Raw genomic sequence first — 9,883 nt, 5'->3', positions numbered from 1 at the left:
AAGTCTGCTCCTGTATTTTATTGTCTTATGATAAACACCTGTCCCTGGCAGGACTATATTGAAACCATGACTGTACACTCCATTCATACACAAACACATGGTCAAACACAATAAATCACATTGTTAAGTTATTGAAAACAGGACAGAGGTGTATCTTATCACCAAAAACGATGAGAGGCAGGAGTTGAAAAAGTTCAAAGCCTGGTGGCAGGCACATAGCCCCTTCTTAATGTCATCACAACAATGGAGATTGTTGTCGACTTTAGAAGGTCTCTCACCACTCACAATCAAGACCAGAAGACCATAAAATATAGGAATAGAATTCAACCATTGGGGCAATCAAATCTAGTCTACCATTTCATCATGGCTGATACAATTTTCCTCTCAGCCCCAATCTCTTGTTTCTCCCCATATCCCTTCATGATCTGACCAAACATGAATCCATCAACCTCTGCCTTAAATATACATGAAGACTTGGCCTCCACAGTTGTCTGTGGCAAATAATTCCACAGATTCACCACTCCCTGGCTAAAAAAAGTTCCTCCTCATTCTGTTCTAAAAGGACACCCCTGTAATCTGAGGCTATCATTTGATCTTAGTATCTTCCACCACAGGAAACAACCTCTCCACATCTACTCTGTCAAGTCCTCTCACCATGCAATAGTTTTCAGTGGGGATACCCCTCATTCTTCCGAATTCCTGTGAATACAGGCCCAGGTTCATCAAATGCTCTTTATATGACAAGTCATTCAATTCTGAAATCACTTTTGTGGATTTCCTTTGAATCCTCTCCAGTTTCGGCACATCCTTTCTAAGATAAGGGGTCCAGATCTGCTTAGGATACTACAAGCGAGGCCTCTCCAGTGTTTCACAACATTTCAACATTACATCCTTGCTTTTATATTCTAATCCTCTTGAAACTAATGCTAACATTGTCTTTGCCTTCCTCACCACAGACTCAAGCTGCAAAGTAACAATTGGAGGACCATGCTCAAGGACTCACAAATCCCTTTGCACCTCATTTTTCCTATTTTCTCTTTATTTAGAAAATAGTCAACCCTTTCATTTCCTCTTCCAAAGTGGATGACCATAGAATTCCTGACATTGTATTGCATCTGCCATTTATTCACTTATATTCCTAATCTATTTGTCCTACTATTGCCTCTCTAATTCTACAAAACTACCTGCCCCTCCACCTATCTTCATATCATATGAAAGCTTCTTAATGCAATCTATTCCATCATCCAAATCATTGACATACTGTAAAAAGCATCAGTCCCAACATAGGCACTTGTGGAGCACCACAAGACACCAGAAGCCAGCCAGAAAAGGCTCCCTTTCTTTCCACTCTTTGCCTCCTGCCAATCAGCCACTAGTTTATCTGAGCTAGAATCTTTCCTGTAATACCATGCGCTCATAGCTTGTTAACCAGCTTCATGTGTGGCACAGGTAAAAGTCTTTCTGAAAACCCAAGTACACAACATCAATCGAATCTCCTTTGTCTGTCCTGCTTTTTACTTCTTCAAAAATTTCCAACAGATTTGTCAGGCAATATTTTTCCCTTGAGGAAACCATGCTGAAAATGTCCTATTTCATCATCTGTCTCCAAGTCCTCTGAGACCTCATCCTTAATCATCGACACAACTTCTTCCCAACTACTGTGGTCAGATTAACTGGCCTTTAGTTTCCTTCCTTCTGCTTTTCTCCCTTCTTGAAGAGAGGACTAACATTTACAATTTTCCATTCCTCTGGAAACATACCATGGTTAATTGATTCTTGAAAGATCATTATTAATGCCTGCACAATCTCTTCAACCAATTTTCAAAACCCTGCTGTATACATCCTCTGGTCCAGGTGACTTACCTACTTTCAGACTTTCCAGTTTTCCCAAGTACCTTCTCCCTAGTTATAGTAACTTCACACACATCATGCACCATGACACCTGGATCTTCCACTATACTGCTAGTGTCTTCCACAGTGAAGACATGCAGATTACTTATTCAGTTGGTTCACCATTTCATTGTACCACATTACTACCTCTGCAGCATTGTTTTCCAGTGATCCAATATCCCTCTTGCCTCTCTTTTACATTTTATGTATCGGAAGAAAATGTTGGTATCCTCTAATATTATTGGCTAGCTTACTTCTGTATTCCATCTTTCCTTCTTAATGATTTTATTTTGGTATTTGAAAGCTTTCCAATTCTCCAACTTCCCACAAATTTTGCTCTATTATATGCCCTCACTTTAGTTTTTATATTGGCTTTGACTTTTCTTGTTAGCCACAGTTGTGTCACTTTTACATTAGAATACTTCTTCCTCTTAGGGATGTATATACCTGAAGAGGAAGATGTATCCTGTTAGTGTTCTTTTCCAATCAATTCTGGTCTACTCTTCCCTTATGTCTCTGTAATTTCCATTACTCCACTGTAATACTGATAGATTTGACTTTAACTTCTTCTCAAATTACAGGGTGAATTTGATCATATTATGATCACTTCCCAGGAGTTCTTTTACCTTAAGCTTTCTTCACATTGGTGGCACAACAGTGGAAGCTGCACACAGTTTCAAAGTCCTGGGAGTGAACACTTTACACAATCTCTGATGTATCTGGAACACATACTACACAGTCACAAAAGCTCACTAGCAGCTTAACAGCTCCAAATTTGAGGAAGCTGAAGATACTTCCATGCTCACGTCATTATACAAATGTGAAGTGGTGAACATCTTAGCAAGCTGCATTACTGCATGGTATGAAAACTGCACTGTGACAGACAGGAAGACTCAACAAAGTGTAATCCAGTTTGCCCAATGCATCGCCGGCACCAGCCCACACTCCATTAATGACCAATATACAGAAAGTCGCATCATGCAATATGACATGCACCATGGTAAAGGACCGACTGTCCCACTTCCGTCAGGGAGATGGCTACCTTGCATCCATGTCAGGACATCTTGTTCAGTAACCTTACTAACTCACCCATCTACATTTTATTCCAGGTCATTTATATACATCATAAATAGCAGAGCTCCTGCAGAAAATCATTAATCACAGATATTCAGGGGGAATAAGCCACTTCGACCACAACCTATATTCTTAATCTTCTGGATCAGTCTTCTATGAGGAACATTGTTTAACACCTCTTTAAAATCCATGTAGGCATGCCTTCTCATGCCTAGTCCTGTTCCTGGTAGTTCAGTGTCAGTGTCTGTGTCTTGCTTTTATGTCCACTCCCAATGCCCCCCTTGTGACAGAGAAGTTTGTAAGACAGGATTTGCTCAGCAAAAAAAAGCCATGCTGGCTCTCTCCAATTATGGTTTTCCAAATGTTCATAGTTCTTTAGTAACTTTCTTACCACAGACATTGAACTGACCGTCTATAGTTCCAGGGTTATTCCTGATTCCATTCTTATAGCAAAATACAATTACCATTATCACCATGGGTAGGAACAGAAACAAGGTGTCATGTGGGACTGATGAAATTTTATCACAATTGCACCTGGGAGCTCCTTCTCTGGGGGGGGGGGGTCAATAAAAAAAACTTCCCACTGATCTCCCTCCTGGCACTTATCCTTGCAAGCGGATCTGCCCCTACACCACCCCTCTCACAAACAGTCCTACTAGACACTTCCATCCCACATCAGGATGGCCTCAAATCCTTCTGCTTCTTTCTGGACACCAGACCTAATGAGTTCCCCTCCACCTCCACTCTCCTCCATCTGGCAGAACTGGTACTCACTCTCAATTTCTGCTTTGCTCCTCCCACTCCTTTACTGGCCGAAGTTGTAGCTATGGGCACTCGCATGTGTCCCACCTATGCCTGCATTTCTGTCAGTTATGTGGAATAGTCCATATTCCAAACCTACTCTGGTATCGCACCACATCTTTTCCTAATCTACATCGACGATTGCATTGGTGCTGTTTCCTGCACCCATTCAGAGCTCATTGATTTCATTAACTTTATGTCTAATTTCCACCCTGCACACGTTTATCTGGTCCATTTCTGTAACCTTCCTCATTTCTCGATCTCTGTCTCCATCTCTGGAGAGAATTTATCCACTGATATCTCATAAAAACCCACTGATTCTCAGTTACCTGGACTATACCTCTTCCCTGACTGTCATCTGAAAATGCCATCTCCTTCTCTCAATTCCTCCATCTCCACTGAATCTGCTGTCAGGATGAGGCTTTTCACTACAGAACTAAGGAGACGTCCCATCAGACCATAAGACTAAGGAGTAGAATTAGGCCGTTCAACCTATTGAGTCTGCTCCACCATTACATCACGGCTGATCCTGGATTCTACTCAATCCCATGCACCTGCCTTCTCATCATAGTCTGTGATATCCTGGCCGATCAGGAAGTAATCAACTTCCACCTTAAATATACCCACAGACTTGTCCTCCACCAGTCTGCGGCAGAGCATTCCACAGATACACTACCTTATGGCATAAAATATCCTCCTTACCACTGTTCCAAAAGGTCACCCTTCAAATTTGAGGCTCTACCCTTTAGTTCTGGATTCTCCCACCACAGGAAACATTCTTTCCACATCCACATCTACTGCTTTCAACTTTCAGTAGGTTTCAATAAATTCCTCTTTCATCTAAATACCAATCAGTACAGGCCCAAAGCCGCCAAACGTCCCTCATATGTTAACCCCTTCATTCCCAGAATAATTCTTGTGAAGCTCTCTGGAGTGTTTACAATGATAACACATCCTTTCAGATATGGGGCCCAAAACTGTTGACAATACTCCAACAGCAACCTGACGAGTGTCTTATAAAGTCTCAGCATTATCTCTATGCTTTTATATTCTATTCCCCTTAAAAATAAATGCCAACATTGCATTTGCCTTCTTTGCCACAGATTCAACCTGTAAATTAACCTTCTGGGAGTCTTGCATGAAGACTCCTAAGTCCCTCTGCACCTCTGATGTTTGAACTTTCTCCCAATTTAGATAATAGTCCGCCCAATCATTCCTTTTACCAAAATGCATTATCATACACTTCCCAATACTGTATTCTGTCCGCCACATTTTTGCCCGTTCTTCTAATTTGTCTGTCCTGCTGCAATTGCTTTGCTTCCTCAGCACTGTCTACCCCTCAAGTGATCTTTGTATCATCTACAAACATTGCCACAAAGCCATCAACTCCATTATCCAAAATCACTGACAATGTGAAATGTAGCAGTCCCATAAGTGACCCTGAAGAATACCACGTCAGTGGCAGCCAACCAGAAAAGGCCTCCTTTATTGCCACTCACTGCCTCCTGCCTGTCAGACATTCTTCTATCCATGCCATTATCTTTCCTGGAATGCCATAGGATTTTATCTTGTTAAGCGAGGGAGGCAAAAGAGGAGGGACATAGCACTGCTGATCAGAGATAGAATCACAGCTGCAGAAAAGTAAGAAGTCGTGGAGGGGTTGTCTACGGAGTCAATAACTCTACTGGGTGTTTTTTATAGACCACCCAATAGTAACAGGGACATCGAGGAGCAGATAGGGAGACAGATTCTGGAATGGTGCAATAATAGCAGGGTTGTCGTGATGAGAGATTTTGATTTCCTCAATATTGATTGGCATATCCTTAGAGCAAGGGGTTTAGATGGGGTGGAGTTTGATAGGTGTGTTCATGCAGGTTTCCTGACACAATATGTAGATAAGCCTACAAGATGAGAGGCTGCATTTGATCTAGTATTGGGAAATGAACCTAGTCAGGTGTCAGATCTCTCAGTGGGAGAGCATTTTGGAGATAGGAGCAGACAAGTCAGGAAAATTTTTAATTAGAGTAAGGAGACATATGAGGCTATCAGGCAGGAACTTGTAAGCTTAAATTGCAAGCAGACGTTCTCAGAGAAATGTATGGCAAAAATGTGGCATATGTTCAGGAAATTCTTGTGTGGCATTCTACATGGGTACGTTCCAATGACAAAGAAAGGATGGTAGAGTACAAGACACATGCTGTAAAATGGCTGTTGGAAATCGAGTCAAGAGGACAAGAAAAGCTTACTCATGGTTCAAAAAACTATGTTATGACAGAGATCTAGAAAATTATAAGACTAGCAGGAAGGAGCTTAAGAATAAAATTAGGAGAGCCAGAGGGGCCATGAGAAAGCCTTGGCAGACGGAATGAAGGAAAACCCCAAGGAACTCAACAAATACGTAAAGAGCAAGAGGATAATACATGAGACAATAGGACCAAACAAGTGTGACAGTGGAGAAGTGTCGACGGAACCAGAGGAGGTAGCAGAGGTAATTGATGCATACTTTGCTCCAGTATTCACTTTGGAAAAGGACATTGGCAATTGTAGAGATGAGTTACAGTGGACTGAAAAACTTGAGCATATAGTCATTAAGAAAGAGGATGTTCTGGAGCTTTTGGAAATCATCAAGTTGGATAAGTCACCAGGACTGGACGAGATATACCCCAAACTACAGTGGGAGGTGAGGGAGGAGATTGCTCAGCCTCTAGCAATGATGTTTGCCTCATCAATTAGGACAGGAGAAGTTCCAGAGGCTTAGAGGGTTGCAGATGTTGTTCCCTTATTCAAGAAGGGGAGTAGAGATCGCCCAGGAAATTATAGACCAGTAAATCTTATTCAGTTCTTGGTAAATTGATGAAGATCCTGAGAGGCAGGATTTATGAATATTTGGAGAGGCCTAATATGATTAGGAATAGTCAGCATGGCTTTGCCAAAGGCAGGTCATGCCCTATGAGCCTGATTGAATTTTTTGAGGATGTGACTAAGCATATTGATGAAGGAAGAGCAGTAGATGTAGTGTATATGGATTTCAGCAAGGCATTTTATAAGTTACCCCATGCAATTCTTATTGAGAAAGTAAGGAGGCATGTGATCCAAGGGGACATTGCTTTGTGGATCCAGAACTGGCTTGCACACAGAAGGCAAAGAGAGGTGTAGATGGGTCATATTCTGCATGGACGCCGGTGACCAATGGTGTGCCTCAGGGATCAGTTCTGGGACCCTTACTCTTTGTGATTTTTATAAATGACCTGGATGAGGAAGTGGAGGGATGGGTTAGTAAGTTTGCTGATGACAAAAGGGTTGGGGGTGTCGTGGATAGTGTGGAGGGCTGTCAGAAGTTACAGTGGGACATTAATAGGATGCAAAACCTGGCTGAGAAGTGGCAGATGGAGTTCAACCCAGATAATTCTGAGCTGGTATATTTTTGCAGGTCAAGTATGATGGCAGAAAATAGTATTAATGGTAAGACAGTGTGGAGGATCAAAAGCTTCTTGGGCTCGGAGTCCATAGGACAATTAAAGCAGCTATGCAGGTTGACTCTGTCATTAATAAGGCATACAGTGCATTGGCCTTCATCAATTGTGGGATTGAGTTTAGGAGCTGAGAGATAACGTTGCAGCTATATAGGACCCTGGTCAGACCCCATTTGGAGTACTGTGCTCAGTTCTAGTGGTCTCACTACAAGAAGGATGTAGCAACCATAGAAAGGGTGCAAAGGAGATTTACAAGGATGTTGCCGAAATTCTGAAGCATGCATTATGAGAATAGTTTGAGTGAAATTGGCCTTTTCTCTTTCGAGCGACAGAGTATGAGAGGTGACCTGATACAGAGGCATTGATTGTCAGAGACTTATTCCCAGGGCTGAAATTGCTAACATGAGAGGGCACAGTTTTAAGGTGCTTGGAAGTAGGTACAGAGGAGATGTTAGGGGTAAGATTTTATGCAGAGAGTGGTGAGTGCGTGAAATGGCCTGTCAGTGACACCGGTGGAGGCAGATACGATAGGGTCTTTTAAGGCACTCCAGGATAGGTACATGGAGCTTAGAAAAATGACAGCTGTGGGTAATCCTAGGTAATTTCTAAATTAATACATGCTTGGCACAGCATTGTGGGCCAAGGGGCCAGTATTGTGCCGTAGGTTTTCTATGTTTCTAAAATCATAAAGATTTGAGAGTTTCTTCTAAGGGAAAATAAGACTATCTCCTTTATGCTACTGACACAAATGCAAATTTACTGTGTGACAGGAAGGAATAATTTAACTCACGCCCATATAAACTTAGACTGAAATTGTATGAACAAATGTTTTCATCTATAAATTGGACAATCCAGACAAAGAGTGTGTGAAAAGAGATACATTTTAATCAGGGTGGTGATCAAGATTTTGAAGACAGAATTTCACAGCAGTTTTCCTGAGTTGAGGAGTGACCGGTCAGCAAGAGGTATTCAATAGAAAGGGCAAATAAGAAGAATACAAGTGCAAGCTGAGCGGCCATTCTTTGAGTGGCCATTCTGGAGAGTATGCCAGTCCTTACAGTGGCTTTGGCTCGTCAGGCTCGGGTCAGGTAGATTATCTTCCATGTTACACTCTCACCCTATCTTTATTTGTTCATTCCTCGTCTATTACTGCATAGTACAGTGAGAATGGCTCCAGGGACAGTGTTTTGTACTGTGTGTGGGATGTGGGAAGTCTGGGAGACGTCCGAATTGGTAGATAAACATATCTGTATCAGGTTTACTGAGCTGCAACTCTTGAGAGGACATATTAAAAATATTAAAAATGTGGCTCGATGACCTTTGACTCATATGGGAGAATGAAATGATGGTCAGGAGCTGTTGGGAGATAGTTACTGCTAGCTTGCAGGAGACAGGAAATTGGGTGACTGTCAGGAGAAAGAGTGGAAATGCACAGACAGTGAAGAGTACACCTGTGGCCATTCCCCTCAATAATATTTATACAATTTTAAATACTATTGATAGGGATGACCTACTGGTGGGGGAGGGGGCAGCCACAGTGACTGGGTCTCTGGCACTGAGTCTGGTGCTGAGAAACAGAGACACGGTTCTGTGGGCCTGATAGGGACACTCAGATGTTATGTTGCCTCCCTGGTGCCAAGATCAGGAATGTCTCGGATCATACCCATGGCATTCTCAAGGGCCAGGGTGAGCAGTCTTGGCACCAATGACATAGGTAGACAAGATGAGGAGGTCCTGAAAAGAGATTTTAGGAAAATAAGTTGAAAGCTGAGAAACAGGACATCCAGGGGTAATAATCTCTGGATTGTTGTGTATGCCATATGCCAGTGAAGGGAAGAATAGGATGATCTAACAGACGAAAGCGAGGCAGAGGAACAGGTGCAGGGGGCAGGGGTTCAAATTTATGGATTATTGTGATCCTTTCTGTGGAAGGTATGACTTGTACAAAAGGGATGGGTTACACATGAACCCGAAGGGGTCTAACATCCTGTGGGCAGGTTGTTTAAAGTTGTTTGGGTGGGTTTAAATGAATTAGGCAGGGGGATGGGAGTCGGAGTGATAGTGCTGAAGGTGAGGTAGTTGGCCTACAAACAGAGGCAATGTGTGGTGAGACTTCCAGCAAGGAGAGGCTGGTGATAGGGCAAAACTGCAGACAACAAGGATGTTGAAATGTAAAAGGTATACAAAATTGAAAAAGGTGAATACAGGATTTAAAATATTATATTTGAATGTATGCAATGTACAGAATAAGGTCGATGAACTTGTAGTACAGTTACAGATTGATTTTGTAGGCATCACAAAGTCATGGCTGAAAGAAGATTATAGCTTGGAGCTTAACGTTGTATTGAAAGGACAGACAGGAAGGCAGAGAGAGTTACAGTAGTCATGGAGGGTTTCAATATGCAGGTAGATTAGGGAAATTAGTTTGGTGTGGGATTTCAAGCGGGAGAATATCTGGAATGCCAGCAAGATGGCTTCTTAGAGCAGTTTGTGGCTGAGTCTATTAGGGGATCAGCTATTCTGGATTGGGTACTGTTCAATGAACAGGAATTGATTAGAGAGCTTAAAGTTAATGAACCCTTAGGGGTAAGTGATCATAATATGATCAAATATATCCTGAAATTTGAGAAGGAGAAGCTAAAGCC

This window comes from Hypanus sabinus, chromosome 1 (assembly GCF_030144855.1).
Source record: "Hypanus sabinus isolate sHypSab1 chromosome 1, sHypSab1.hap1, whole genome shotgun sequence".
Classification (NCBI taxonomy): Eukaryota; Metazoa; Chordata; class Chondrichthyes; order Myliobatiformes; family Dasyatidae; genus Hypanus; species Hypanus sabinus.
This window is presented reverse-complemented; position numbering follows the sequence as displayed.